Here is a 15899-nt window from a genome sequence, read left to right on the forward strand (position 1 = left end):
TCATTATTTTCTTTAAGCTTTTTCTTTAAGTAAGACTGCCAAAGAGTTCTTTTGGCTTTGCAATGAGGTGAGCAATGCATGAGTTAGCACTCGCCTTACTGAATTTATCAGAGCCGTCACTTGCCCAAGAGCTGCAGTATAAACCATTGAATGTTAACCGCAGGCAGGAAGCACTAATGTGTTTATGTGTTTTTCAAGCTTGTTCAGTGATAATAAACACATAAATTAATCTCATCTTGGGTTTCAGGCTTGCTCAAGTTTCACTTGCACTCACCTGAACCCCTTGGTGACGTTCCTGCCTTGTAATCACTCAACAGCATAGAAATTACAGCAAAGGCCTTAAGAGGAAGTGTAAAACTCATTGATATTTTATGTAATCCAAGCCCTATTAAAGTCGAGACTTTTCCCCATGTAACATTGCTAGTTCTATGCCTGTAGAAAATACCCATCAAACCTGCTCATTGGAAAGTGACCTTTGAATAATAAAAATATCCTTGGACTTTTTATGCTGTGTAATAGGTTTGAACTGACCAGATGGATCTGCCGTGTGCAGAATAGGGAGTTGCCGATGAGCTGCCAATTGAGAAGGAGGGATAAAATATCCTGCATATCCTGCCTTCACTTTCAATCATGTTGATCTCCTTTAGTCTTCTTACTGTACAGCAGGCTGGCAGAACGGGGCTGTTAATAGTTCGACTGCCTTACACTAATGTTTGCTCATGTCTTACTGCAGCTTGACAACACTGGAGCTCTTTGTTATCACCATGGAATAAACACTGCTGAAGAAGCTGATGCTCCACACCCTGCTGGCACACGATACAGTCAACAGAGTTTCAGTCCTTAACAGAGCCACATAGCTGTACCAAAGGTAAGGTGAAAAATGTTCTTGTATTTTTAGCACTCCTGTCATTGTATGGCTGAAGGGTATGTACATTAACAGAAGTATCAGTTCCTATTGACAGCACAGATAATTAAAACAGGAGTTCTATTTTGAAACAATGCAAACATGATGTTTTATTAGTGCACAGAGTACAGAGTGAAAAGCTCACCGTGCAGTGAAACCTTATATCATTATAAAAGTCTTGAGGTATGGCATAGTACCTGGAAATGTTTTGTTGAGAGTTTCCCTTCTGATTATAATGACACTATTGGAGGGGCCTAAAGTTTCTTATAATGAGGAGAGATAGTAGATTTTCTTCTGAAGGAGGAGTGCCACAGAATATCGGAGTTGTGTCAGAGGCTGGTAACTATTGTTAGGGCGGAAAGTAGCTTTTTTGTTTGTGGTTGGTAACGTATCACTCACTTGCTCTGAGTGATTGATGACTGACAGCGATGATTGACCATTCAGAAGTGGAAGAACTCTGTGGGCAGGACAAGAGTTAACTTATAATTTACTCTTGAATGGAGAGTTCTCACGCTCTTCCTGTTCCTTCTGGCTCCACAAAAAAAAAAGAAAAAGAGGTTTGGGAGCCCTTTTGTGGAGCAGACACCTGCGGTCCCTTTAAGAGCTGCTGGTTAGGCCGTTCATTGCCAGGTATCAATGGGTGGAGAGTGCAGGGGCACACTCTCTGCTCATTTGTACTACACAGAGTAGAGCAACCGATTTGCATAATTAAGCGGCATTCTGTCCGAATCAGGCAGGAGTATTGTGCACCCATTTATAGGGCAGCCTGAAATTTGCATCAGACGTGCCTTGGGAGGCCAAGGGGCAGCCAAGATTCCCGCTCCAATTTTCCCCTGCTGCCCTGTCCATTTTTCAGGCGAGAAACAGACAGGTGGCAGTTGAAAATCGTCCCTGCTATTTGAATTGCCCTGGTTTGGCCATCTGAAGTGTGGGATGCTCTCACCCAGTTGGAAAGAGACTCTGCAAAAGGTTTTGGGACAATTCGGAGAGTATCATAGAATCACACAGCAGAGAAGGAGACCATTCAGCTCATCGTAGCTGCGCTGTTTGAAAGAGCTATCCCCCCAATTAGTCTCGTACCCCATAGCCCTGCAAATATTTCCTTTTTTTAAATTTATGATAAGCCGCCTCACTGAGGGTGGGCTCAGATCAAACCTCTTCTGCCTCCAGTCGGACCTCCCAGATATCTCAGACAACTAAACTGGATGCCAAAGTTAAGCTGCAATTCCACATATCCACATCAGACCCCGGGGTTATTCTTGCCTCAGTTTGCTCCACAAACAGCTGGTGAACTGCAGCAGAGAGGAGACACAATCCTGTGGCCACGTCCGCCACGTTTAATCAATAATTTAAACGGGAACACAAACAACTTTCACTATAATTCATGACTTTAAGGTATCCTTTGCCTTGTGTTGTATTTTAATTAGCTTGTAGTGCTCCTCATGTTCATTTCTATGACTTTCACTGATGTGAGGTGTTTCACAGTGCACTCTCAATAATTTAAGGCGTATAAGGGTTACGAGGGAATCTTAATGTATTGTGCTTGCCCATCACACAAACCTTGCTATTCCAGGTGATAGAGTATTTGTATCACATGGTCAGAATAAGAATTCTCTTGAATTTTGTTTCAGTGTTGAGAGGTGTGCCTGGATTACCAGATTGTATTGCTTCTCAGTGTCTTAGCTATAGCAGCTTCTTGACTTTCATCACCAGGTACATTGGCATCTGTGGCTAAGGTTCACTGAATCTCCTCTGGAAGTGTTACCATAGTGCAACTGACTCTGAAATTCCATCATACTGAATATCGATGTTGTTCAAGAGAGTGTACTGGAAATATTTGGCAGACTTTGTGTGTGTCTCACTGAAGACCATCACTCAAACTGCTAAGATATCGAAAGCACATCAAGGATCATTCTGTGGCCGTTATTTGCAGATCTGTGCATTTGGTTTCATCAGCATTTGGCAAAGCTTCTCGGTTAAGTCGAGGAGTCATCTTGAGATCATAGCCCAATCCCCAACAACAGTTGAGACTTGAGGAAGTATGAATAAAATAATCAGAGAAATGGGTAGATATTCCCTGGGTGTGGACTTCGGGCGGCCAGTCGGGGGAGCACCCCTCCCAACCATCTGATAGTCCCGGCCGGAGGCCTGGTCCATTTTGAGGGCCGAGCCCCTCATTAGCATTCAGCCGGTGGGTGGAAAATGAGAGCCCTGGTCCAATAGCTCAAGGCCACTGCAATATCCGGTCTCTGGGCTGGAAGAAGGTTGGTGCGGGGAAGGGGAGGGTCCAATCTTGCGACGGGATTGGATCGGCTGGGGTTGTTTTCTTTGGATCAAAGAGGACTGAGGGGAGATTTAATTGAGGTATATTAAATTATGACGGGACTAGATAGAGTGGATAGGAAGGACCTATTTCCCTTGGCAGAGGGCTCAGTGACCAGGGGGCATAGATTTACAGTAATTGGTAGAAGGATTAGAGGGGAACTGAGGAGAAATTTTTTCACCCAGAGAGTGATGGGGGGGGGGGGTCTGGAACTCACTGCCTGAAAGGGTGGTAGAGGCAGAAACCCTCAACTCATTTAAAAAGTACTTGGATGTGCACTTGAAGTGCCGTAACCTGCAGGGCTACAGACCAAGTGCTGAAAAGTGGGATTAAGCTGGATAGCTCTTTTTCGGCAGGGATGGACACGATGGGCCGAATGGCCTCCTTCTGTGCCGTAACTTTCTATGATTCTATGATGTGAGGAATGGGATCGGCAGCAAACCAGACCAGTTTTATGGAACCTGGAAGAACACCCCACAAAAATACAATAAGACTTATCCATAGGCTCCTCTTTGGCTGGACTGCCAGATGATACCGGGCCGAGCGTACACGACGCATTACCCCGCGCAGTGCTGTCCTAAAATGGCAGACGGGGTCCTATATATTTCATGGGTCTGCAATTTGCATATTAAAAGGGCCGCCCTCCCCCCTGACTCAGGCAGGACCTAGCCTCCCAGCGGTAGGCCCTGGGGAAGATTGTGGCGGCCACAGCAATGGTGATAACGGAGCACTAAGTGATTCCCCACCATTTTCAGGGCAGCTAACACCCTGGTTCCGCTAGCCAGGTGGCTTCAAAAACTTCCCTGAGGAGTCAAGTGCAAGAGTAAGCAATAGTAATTGTAATTTTTGCAGTTCATTCTTTTTGACATCACAGACTTTATTCGGTGTAAACCAAAAACATCTTTCATTTATCCTGGGTGGGAAGCGTTCCACCTCAAATGTTAAACTGTCTTTTTCTTAAAGATGCTGATTAATGCGCTATATATTTGTTTCTGGTTTTATGTTAGATTTTTAGCCTTTGCCATATTTCTTTATAACTTTTAGTTGTCCTTTCCTATTTAAATGTGCAAAAGCATTAGTAAAAGTATCAGCCATGGCTCAGTTGGTAGCACTCTTGCCTCTGAATCAGAAGGTTTGAGCACATAATCTAGGCTGGCACTTCAGTGCAGCGCTGAGGGAGTGCTGCACTTTCTGGATGAGACGTTAAACTGAGGCCCCATCTAATACCTCGTGGTATACATAAAAGATCCCACGCCACTATTTGAAGCAAGAGCAGGGGAGCTCTCCCTGGTGTCCTGACAATATTTATTCCTCAATCAATATAACTAAAACAGATTATCTGGTCATTTATTTCATTGCTGTTTGTGGGACCTTGCTGTGCGCAAATTGGCTGCTGTGTTTCCCACATTACGTCAGTGACTATACTTCAAAAGTATTTCATTGGCTGTAAAGCACTTTGGAACGTCCTGAGGTCATATAAATGCAAGACTTTCTTTCCTTCCATCCATCCCTCCCCCCCTCCACTGTTGTAATAATGTGCCCTTTCAAGCAAGGCATCTGTAACCTGTTGTGCAATGCGACACGTTTGGCTGGTTCGTGCATAATCTCTGTAAAGTGCCTTGAAGAAGTCAATGCGATTGAATCATAGCTGCTGTTATTTTCACTGCTACCAATAAAGCAGCAGTAATTATAATCTGGTGCTGCAATTCCTCACGTAGGTCAGTCAAGAACTAGCTACTGAGCTTAAATCTCCTTGTGCACGACATTTCTGAAAGAGCTAGATAATTGCTTCTTGGCTGGAGCATTCATTTATGTGGTGCTCCTTTCTCTTCCTGCTCTTGTTTCTCAGTTGTTGTACGCATGCAGCCGTAACAGTTCTCAACGCTCCCCCTAATGGTGTTTCTACTGTTCAAACTGCGCTTCTGAGACATGGCCCAGAATCTCCTGAAATGGCATAACCGGCAAGTTACTCCGAATTTTACGCCAAGCTTCCCGTTGGCGAGTTATGGCTAAAATTTTCTGAGAATCTCATTAGCATACACCAGAACGCAAAAGCTATCACAAAACAAGTGCAAATCAGTGTAAACAATTGGGGCCTCAGGAAAGCACTGAACTTACTTAAGCATGAAAATTTAAAGTTTCAAGCCATCAAACCATCATTTATGCACATTAGGCATAGCGTGTATAAGAAAATGCAATTGTGGAAGTTTTTCAGTTTATAATGCAAATCATTCTGATGCTATGAAGATGCAGTCAAGGATTCAGAAAATACACTGTAGGTCTTAGTGAGGAGGAACCAACAAAATCACCAACAAAATACCACCATAAAACACCAAAAATATGACTTTGGGTCCTATTGAATCTAAAATTTTAGGGGTAAATCTACAGCCCGTTCAGAACTGGAGTAAATTCAGAAAATGTGCGAGTTGCACTTTTGCATGGGGGTGGGACTATGTTAATTAGCATCAGAGGTGCCGGGGGGGAAGAATGAGGAAATTGGAGCATAGCATAAAAACTAGACTTATTCCAGAGACAAATGAAAAACCATTGTAATATAAGATCAATGATAAAACATTGTGATGTAAAGGCTGTAGGGGGAGTGGGTAGTATTAAATCTAGCCAGAGATGAAGGACACTGGAGATATCGATTTGAGGAGGAGACTAGATACATAATTTGAGCACAGGTGAGTACTTTAAACTGCGTAATCATCATGGAAAAGGGACAGTGCTTCTTGGAGGCACATGAAGACTCAATAACAATATAAGGAATTAATGGTTAGATAGGTGAGTCTTCAGTTTTACAGTGATTAGGTACATTCCCACGAGGGGGAACTAAAGCCAGAGCTCCCTGGATGACAAAAGAAATAGAGAGTAAGATGAAGCAAAAGAAGGGGCATATGTCAGATGACTGGTTGATAATACAAGTGAGAACCAGGCTGAATATAGAAAGTTCAGAGGGGAAGTGAAAAAGGAAATAAGAGGGGCAAAGAGAGAGTATGAGAATAGACTGGCGGCCAACATAAGAGGGAATTCAAAAGTCTTCGAAAGGCAGAGAAACAGTAAACGGATAGTAAGAGGAGGGGTGGGACCGATTAGGGACTAAAAAGGAGATCTACACTTGGAGGCAGAGGGCATGGCTGAGGTCCTAAATGAGTACTTTGCATCTGTCTTTACCAAGGAATAAGATGTTGCCAAAGTCACAGTAGAAGAGGAGGTACTAGTAAGGCTAGCTGTACTTAAAGTAGATAAGTCACCTGGTCCAGATGGGATGTATCCAAGGTTGTTGAGGGAAGTAAGGATGGAAATTGCAGAGATACTGGCCATAATCTTCCAATCATCCTTAGATACGGGGATGGTACCCAGAGGACTGGAGAATTGCAAATGTTACACCCTTGTTCAAAAAAGGGTATAAGGATAAACCCAGCAACTACAGGCCAGTCAGTTTAACCTCGGTGGTGGGGAAACTTTTAGAAACGATAATCCGGGACAAAATTAACAGTCACCTGGACAAGTGTGGATTAACTAAAGAAAGCCAGCACGGATTTGTTAAAGGCAAATCGTGTTTAACTAACTTGATTGAGTTCTTTGATGAGGTAACAGAGAGGGTTGATGAGGGCAATACAGTTGATGTTGTGTATATGGATTTTTAAAAGGCGTTTGATAAAGTGCCACATAATAGGCTTGTCAGCAAAATTAAAGCCCATGGAATAAAAGGGGCAATGGCAGCATGGATATGAAATTGGCTAAGTGATAGGAAACAGAGTAGTGGTGAACGGTTGTTTTTCGGACTGTAGGAAGGTATGCAGTAGTGTTCCCCAGGTGTCAGTACGAGGACCACTGCATTTTTTGATATATATTAATGACTTGGACTTGGGTGTACAGGGCACAATTTCAAAATTTGCAGATGACACGAAACTTGGAAGGGTAGTTAACAGTGAGGAGGATAGTGATAGACTTCAAGAGGACATAGACGGGCTGGTGGGATGGGCAGACAAATGGCAGATGAAATTTAATGCAGAAAAGTGTGAAGTGATACATTTTGTTAGGAAGAATGAGGAGAGGCAATATAAACATAAGAACATAAGAACATAAGAAATTGGAGCAGGAGTAGGCCAATCGGCCCCTCGAGCCTGCTCCGCCATTCAATAAGATCATGGCTGATCTGATCCCAACCACAAATCTAAAGAACACAAGAAGTAGGAGCAGGACCCGGCCACACAGCCCCTGGGCCCTCTCCGCCACCCACAGGGCATTGACCGATCCGAACTCAGCTTCATGTCCAATTTCCTGCCCGCTCCCCATAACCCCTAATTCCCTTTACTTTTAGAAAACTGTCTATTTCTGTTTTAAATTTATCTAATGATGTAGCTTCCACAGCTTCCTGGGGCAGCAAATTCCACAGACCTACCACCCTCTGAGTGAAGAAGTTTCTCCTCATCTCAGTTTTGAAAGAGCAGCCCCTTATTCTAAGATTATGCCCCCTAGTTCTAGTTTCACCCATCTTTGGGAACATCCTTACTGCATCCACCCGATCAAGCCCCTTCACAATGTTATATGTTTCAATAAGATCGCCTCTCATTCTTCTGAACTCCAATGAGTAGAGTCCCAATCTACTCAACCTCTCCTCATATGTCCGCCCCCTCATCCCCGGGATTAACCGAGTGAACCTTCTTTGTACTGCCTCGAGAGCAAGTATGTCTTTTCTTAAGTATGGAGACCAAAACTGTATGCAGTATTCCAGGTGCGGTCTCACCAATACCCTATATAACTGCAGCAATACCTCCCTGTTTTTATATTCTATCCCCCTAGCAATAAAAGCCAACATTCCGTTGGCTTTCTTGATCACCTGCTGCACCTGCATACCAACTTTTTGATTTTCTTGCACTAGGACCCCCAGATCCCTTTGTACTGCAGTACTTTCCAGTCTCTCGCCATTAAGAAAATAACTTGCTCTCTGATTTTTCCTGCCAAAGTGCATAACCTCACATTTTCCAATATTATATTGCATCTGCCAAATCTCCGCCCACTCACCCAGCCTGTCTATATCCCCCTGCAGGTTTTTTATGTCCTCCTCACTCTCTACTTTCCCTCCCATCTTTGTATCATCTGCAAATTTTGATATGTTGCACTCGGTCCTCTCCTCCAAATCGTTAATATAGATTGTAAAGAGTTGGGGACCCAGCACCGACCCCTGTGGAACACCACTGGTTACTGGTTGCCAGTCCGAAAATGAACCATTTATCCCAACTCTCTGCTTCCTGTTCGATAACCAATCCTCCACCCATGCCAGAATGTTACCCCCAATCCCGTGATTTTTTATCTTAAGTAATAATCTTTTATGTGGCACCTTGTCGAATGCCTTCTGGAAGTCTAAATACACTATGTCCACTGGTTCCCCTTTATCCACCCTGTACGTTATATCCTCAAAGAACTCAAGCAAATTTGTCAGACATGACTTCCCCTTCATAAAGCCATGCTGACTTTGTCCTATTAAATTATGCTTATCTAAATGTTCCGTTACTGTCTCCTTAATAATAGACTCCAAAATTTTACCCACCACAGATGTTAAGCTAACTGGCCTATAATTTCCAGCCTTCTGCCTACTACCCTTTTTAAATAATGGTGTTACATTAGCAGTTTTCCAATCTGCCGGGACCTCTCCTGAGTCCAGGGAATTTTGGAAAACTATCACCAAAGCATCCACAATCCCTACTGCCACTTCCCTCAAGACCCTAGGATGGAAGCCATCAGGTCCAGGGGATTTATCCGCTTTGAGTCCCATTATTTTACTGAGTACCATCTCCTGAGTGATTTTAATCGTATTTAGCTCCTCCCCCCCGAGAGTCCCCTGTTTGTCCAGTGTTGGGATATTCTTAGTGTCCTCTATTGTAAAGACTGAAACAAAATATTTGTTCAGCATTTTTGCCATCTCCATGTTTCCCACCATTAATTTCCCGGTCTCATCCTCTAAGGGACCTACATTTGCCTTAGCCACCCTTTTTCTTTTTATATAACTATAGAAACTCTTGCTATCTGTTTTTATATTTTTTGCTAATTTCTTTTCATAATCTAACTTCCCTTTCTTAATCAATCCTTTAGTTACTTTTTGCTGTCTTTTGAAGAATTCCCAATCTTCTATCCTCCCACTAAGTTTGGCTACCTTATATGTCCTTGTTTTTAGTCGGATACTATCCTTGATTTCTTTACTTAGCCACGGATGGCTGTCATTTCTTTTACACCCTTTTTTCCTCAGTGGAATATATTTATTTTGAAAGTTGTAAAATAACTCCCTAAATGAACACCACTGCTCATGTACCGTCTTACCCTTTAATCTATTTTCCCAGTCCACTTTAATCAATTCCGCTCTCATACCATCATAGTCTCCTTTATTCAAGCTCAGTACGCTTGTTTGAGAATCAACCTTCTCACCCTCTAATTGGATATGGAATTCAACCATGTTGTGGTCGCTCGTTCCAAGGGGATCCTTAACTAGGACATTATTAATTAATCCTGACTCATTACACAGGACCAGGTCCAAGGTTGCCTGCCCCCTAGTAGGATCAGTTACATACTGCTTAAGAAATCCATCCCTGATGCACTCAATGAACTCGTCCTCAAGGCTGCTCTGCCCAATTTGATTTGTCCAGTTAATATGATAATTAAAATCCCCCATAATTATAGCTGTTCCCTTATTACATGCCCCGACTATTTCCTGATTAATACTTCTTCCAGCAGAGTTGCAACTATTAGGAGGCCTATATACTACGCCCACTAATGTTTTTTTCCCCTTATTATTCCTTATCTCCACCCAAACTGTTTCATTATCTTGATGCTTTGTCCCAATATCATTTATCTGTATTACAGTGATTCCTTCCTTTATTAACATAGCCACCCCACCTCCCCTTCCTTCCTGCCTGTCCTTCCTGATTGTTAAATACCCTGGCATATTTAATTCCCAGTCGTTGTCACCCTGCAGCCATGTTTCTGTAATGGCCACAAGATCATACCCATACGTAGTTATTTGTGCCGTTAACTCGTCCATTTTGTTACGAATGCTACGTGCATTCAGATAAAGAACTTTCAAATCTGTTTTGTGACGCTTAGTTCCTGCTTTTTCCTTTTTTAACACTTCACCTATTACTCCATACCTTCTGTCCCTTCCTGTTACAGTTTCCTCTCTCTCCCTGCTCAGGTTCCCAACCCCCTGCCACTTTAGTTTAAACCCTCCCCAACAGCACTAGCAAACACTCCTCCTAGGACAGCGGTCCCGGCCCTGCCCAGGTGCAGACCGTCCGGTTTGTACTGGTCCCACCTCCCCCAGAACCGTTTCCAGTGTCCCAGGAATTTGAATCTCTCCCCCTTGCACCATTCCTCTAGCCACGTATTCATTTGAAATATCCTCCTATTTCTACTCTGACTAGCACGTGGCACTGGCAGCAATCCTGAGATTACTACCTTTGAGGTCCTATTTTTTAATTTACCTCCTAACTCCCTATATTCTGCTTTTAGGACCTCATCCCCTTTTTTACCTATATCGTTGGTGCCTATGTGCACCACGACAGCTGGCTGTTCGCCCTCCCCCTCCAAAATGTTCTGTAGCCGCTCCGAGACGTCCTTGATCCTTGCACCAGGGAGGCAACACACCATCCTGGAGTCTCGGTTGCGGCCGCAGAAACGCCTGTCTATTCCCCTTACAATTGAGTCCCCTATCACTATAGCTCTTTCACTCTTTTTCCTCCCAGCCTGTGCAGCAGAGCTACCCGTGGTGCCAGGAAGTTGGCTGCTGCTGCCTTCCCCTGATAAGTCATCCCCCACAACAGCATCCAAAGTGGCATATCTGTTTGAGAGGGGGATGGCCACAGGGGACCCCTGCACTACCTGCCTGCACCTCTTACTCTTCCTGGTGGTCACCCATTCACTTCCTGCCTGTATACCCTTTACCTGCGGTGTGACCAACTCGCTAAACGTGCTATCCACGAGTTTCTCTGCATCGCGGATGCTCCACAGTGAGTCCACCCGCAGCTCCAGCTCCGAGATACGATCGGTCAGTAGCTGCAGGTGGACACACTTCCCGCACACATGGTCGGCAGGGACACTGGTAGTGTCCATGACTTCCCACATCTTGCAGGAGGAGCATATCACGGGTGCGAGGTCTGCTGCCATGACTTGCCTTAGCTGAGTTACCCCTTTTAAATTACGTTGAAATTAGAAAATGTTAACTATACTAGGGACCTAGGTTCACTAAAAAAAAACACTATCTGCTATAAAACCTGCAGATCTTCCCTTTCTTATTACTTTACTTACAGTAAAATGGTAGAAATACTCACCTGAACCTACTCACCAATCAGCTGCCTCCCCTGTGCCACGTCACTTTCTGACTGGTGACGTCACCCCGAACTGCCGCTGGTCTCAGAGTCTCGCTCTCAGAGTAAGCTCTGGTCTCGATCTTTGCTGCCGCTCACCGACTGAACTCTCGCTCTCTCCGCGCTGTTTTTATCCCCGCTCTGGTCTCGCTCTCTCCCGCCGCTCACCGACTGGACTCTCGCTCTCTCCGCGCTGTTTTTATCCCCGCTCTGGTCTCGATCTTTGCCGCCGCTCACCGACTGGACTCTCGCTCTCTCCGCGAGAGTCCAATCGGTGAGCAACCAATTCTAAAAGGGGTGCAGGGACGGAGAGATCTGGGGGTATATGTGTACAAATCATTGAAGGTGGCAGGGCAGGTTGAGAAAGTGGTTAAGAAAGCATATGGGATCCTGGGCTTTATAAATAGAGGCATAGAGTACAATTGCAAGGAGGTTATGATGAAGCTTTATAAAACACTGTTTCGGCCATTGCTGGAGTATTGTGTCCAGCTCTGGGCACCGCACTTTAGGAAGGATGTGAAGGCCTTAGATAGGGTGCAGAAGAGATTTACTAGAATGATTCCAGGGATGAGGGACTTCAGTTATGTGGATAGACTGGGGTTGTTCTCCTTACAGCAGAGAAGGTTGAGAGGACATTTGATAGAGGTATTCAAAATCATGAAGGGCCTAGACAGAGTAGATAGAGAGAAACTGTTCCCATTGGCGGAATGGTCAAGAACCAGAGGACATAGATTTAAGGTGACTGGCAAATGAACCAAAGGCGACATGAGGAAAAACCTTTTTACGCAGCGGGTGGTTATGATCTGGAATGCACTGCCTGAGGGCGTGGTGGAGGCAGATTCAATCATGGCTTTCAAAAGGGAACTGGATAAGTACTGGAAGGGAAAGAATTTGCAGGACTACGGGGGTAGGGCGGGGGAGTGGGACTAGCTGGATTGCTCTCGCAGAGAACCGGCATGGACGCGATGGGCCGAAAGGCCTCCTTCCATTCAATGATTCTATGACTCTTGTTTCTCCAAAGAATAGATAATCGGGGATAATCTTATTCGACTTTAATACTGCATGTAAATTAGGTGCACAGCAGCAACAATAACTTACACTTATGTAGCATCCTTAATATTGAAAAATTACCCACGGTATTTTTAGAAAGAGGGGTCAGATACTGAGCAACAGTTTGGGAAGAGGATTAGGTGAGATGACTGAAGGTGCAGTTAAAGAGGTTTTAAAGAGGTTTTTCAAGTTGAGGGGAAATGTGGTTTGATTGAGGATCTTAGTGGGGGAGTTCCGGAGTATGATGATTGGAGGATAAGTCACCAATTGTGGAGCAGATGGAAGTGGATCCAAGCAGAAGCCCAGAGTCGGAACAGAGGAGGGTGCGGGCTGGAATACAGGACTGGAGAATGTTTCAGGGGTAGGGAAAGCAAAGCCTTGCTTTATAAACAAGGTTTAGGATTTTGAAATCATTGAGCTTGGGGATGGGGAGTCAGTGAAGATAAGTGAGGACAAGGGAGATAGATGACTGAAACATAGTGCAGGACAGGATGCAAGCAGCCGAGTTCTGGATATGTGAGGAGAACGTTAGAGAACAGGAGACTGGAGATGAGGAAGGCATGGTTGAAGGCTTTAGTAGTAGTCGAGGTTGTGTAAAGGCAAAAGTGGGACTGTGGAGGTGGAAGTGAGCTGTCTTGCTGATAGATCAGATGTGAGGTTTGAAGGAGCAAAAGTGACACCAAGCATATGCATCATTGAGTTCGATCTGGGAGCTGGGGAGAGAAATGGAGTTGAAAGTTGAGATGCTAAATTTCTATGGGGTCTGAAAAAGACTGCTTTAGTCTTGCCAGTATCGAGCTGGAGAAAGCACTCGTCCACAATCTGATGTTGGACGAGCAGTCAGATGACAGAGCGAAAGTTGTAGATTCAAGAGTGCTTGGATAGTGCAGCCAAGTTTGGTGGTGGATTATCAGGCTGGTTACATGGCAAGTACACTGAAGCTTGTGGCTCTCAGATATGTATTTGCAAAGGTTCCATCTTTCTGGGGGGAATAGAGGGGCATGAGATCAAGTGGATAAGGGCATTAAAGACTGATGCAAGGCTGCTGTCTAGCAGGCTGACAGAGTCATTGTGGCACTTTAAAGACTAGAGGCAAGAGAATTGGGACTTAGGCAGGGTACTGGTCAAGGAGCTGGGTGCGATAGTTTATCACAGAGCAGAGGGTGAGAGTAGGGCAGATAGAGTGATAGTTTTATCAGTTATTGTGGTTTTAGAGATGACAAGGTTGAACATGATGCAAAGATTGAAGCAGTGCCTATGGGTATAGGTGGTAGAGTTTATACGCAGGATAAGATTGAGTGAGGACAGGAGGCTGGTGATGTCAGAGGGGAAAAGGTGGAAGCAATTGAGGAGAATCGCATGATATCGAAATGGGGTGATAAGTATCTAAACGGGTGACAGAATTTATGAGTAAATCTGACGTGGTTTTTCCTGCCAGTTCCAAAATTGTCCTGTTTAATCTACTAATCAGACTGACTGAAATAGCAAAAAATTGCCCTGGTCTCTAACAGTTACTCCTGTCCCCTTATAAATGCTTTATTGTAAACACCATGGGAAAGTATACATTTGCGTTGACATTTGTCAGTCAGGTAATGGGGTCCACATTGTGCAGTTTGCCTTTCTTCTCCTTAGCTTTTATGTAAAATTCTTGATTTCTTCAGCTGGTCCTTCTGCAGCACCCAAAGTAATTTGTTGAAAAGCTGTATGCAACGATGGGAGAAGCAGCAGTCATTTTTCTGAACAATTTTAACTCCGGGTGGGTTTTGGATAGGTGGGTAGCAATGTGAGTTAGAATCTCAGTCACTGCTCCAGAAATGAGGCCTGGGCTATTTTAACCCCCGGGCCTCATTTCAACCCCGTACCGGGTGGGAAGTTGGTCGAAAATCGCGTGGCCCAAAGGCCGCCCGAAGACTCCAGGTAATTGGTGGGATCGGCTGCCAGGCGTCTCGTGATTGGGAAAGGAAAGGGGGGGTGAATCTGCAGCAGGGGAGGACTAAGCTTTACTTATGGGATCTAGAAAAGCACTCCTGGCGCCTCAAGGAAAGTAAAAAAAACTGACCTGTTTGGACCTCTTCTCACCTTGTTCCTCTTTCCCCTTGTCTTCACCTGATGGGAAAGCCACTACGCTTCCTGCTCAGGCCGTTGAGTTAGAATTGTACTCAGGTCCCGTTAACATCATCGGGACCCGACATGCCTATGTAAAGAAGGACCCCACCAACTTTGGACGGGTGTCCTTCTCGTCTGCTCAGTAGAGCACGTTCAAATCAGGAATGGTCAGCCCCCAGTGGCTCCAAGGCGGGTAGGTAACCTGAGCGACATTAACTGCCCACTCGCCTGGTTTTTGCTGGACGGATAGGGTTAAAATTGCCCCCCTGTAAGATTCTACATCTTTGTGTAGCTAATTTTCAATGAAATGCACGGACTCAAGCTCAGAAGGTGAATAGACAAGTTAAATTGAAGTACTTTACGCAGAGGATGGTGAACAGATTGTCTGGGAAAGTAATGGACGTGGTTGGTGTTGGCAGATTCAGGGTGGAATTGGTCAGATAGTTGGCAGAAAAAAGGAATTGAGGGATATGGGAAATAAATTATTATGTGGTCTTTTTCTAACTTTGGGAATAGTCAGATGGACCTCAGTGGCCTCTTCAGATCTAATATATTCTTGTATTTACTTGTGTTTTAAACATTTATCAGTCAGGCAGCCCAATTCTCCCATTAATTCCACAGTCTGCTGAAAAACTATGAATAAATTGGATTCCAACACACATCCCCATTTATGATTTTCCAGGGCGTATCTGTATTTTTAGGAACAAAGGAAGAGCAGTAGGTCAATTGCTCCATCGAGCCTGCTCCACTATTTAGTTATCCTTGCCCAGTTCTTTATCTTTTCCACCTCAAATCCCCTGCCCTTTTCTCCATACTCCTTACTTCAGAAAGAAGTACACATCATGGAATCATAGAATGGTTACAGCACAGAAAGAGGGCATTTGGCCCATCAAGCCCATGCCGGATCTTTGTAAGAGCAATCCAGTTAGTCCTATTCCACCACTCTTTCCCCGTGGCCCTGCACATTTTTTCCCTTCAAGTATTTATCCAATTCCTTTTTGAAAACCACAATTGAATCTGCTTCCAGCACCCTTTCAGGCAGTGCATTCCAGATCATAACTACTCGCTGAGTAAAAACGTTTTTCCTCATGTCGCCTTTGGTTCTTTTGGCAATCACCTTAAATCTGTGCCCTCTGGTTCTCGACACTTTCTC

The 15899-nt window shown here is 44.5% G+C and overlaps 1 protein-coding gene across 1 annotated transcript in view; it reads left to right on the plus strand.

The window, feature by feature from the left end:
- Window positions 1-758: 758 nt before the first annotated feature.
- The window catches only part of wdr17 (WD repeat domain 17), a 147536-nt gene continuing 132395 nt past the window's right edge, over window positions 759-15899 (plus strand). Inside the window, exon 1 of the mRNA XM_067982517.1 lies at window positions 759-868. The gene's annotated coding sequence lies outside the window, so the exon portion shown is untranslated. The remainder of the gene's footprint in view (window positions 869-15899) is intronic.

This window comes from Heptranchias perlo, chromosome 4 (assembly GCF_035084215.1).
Source record: "Heptranchias perlo isolate sHepPer1 chromosome 4, sHepPer1.hap1, whole genome shotgun sequence".
Classification (NCBI taxonomy): domain Eukaryota; kingdom Metazoa; phylum Chordata; class Chondrichthyes; order Hexanchiformes; family Hexanchidae; genus Heptranchias; species Heptranchias perlo.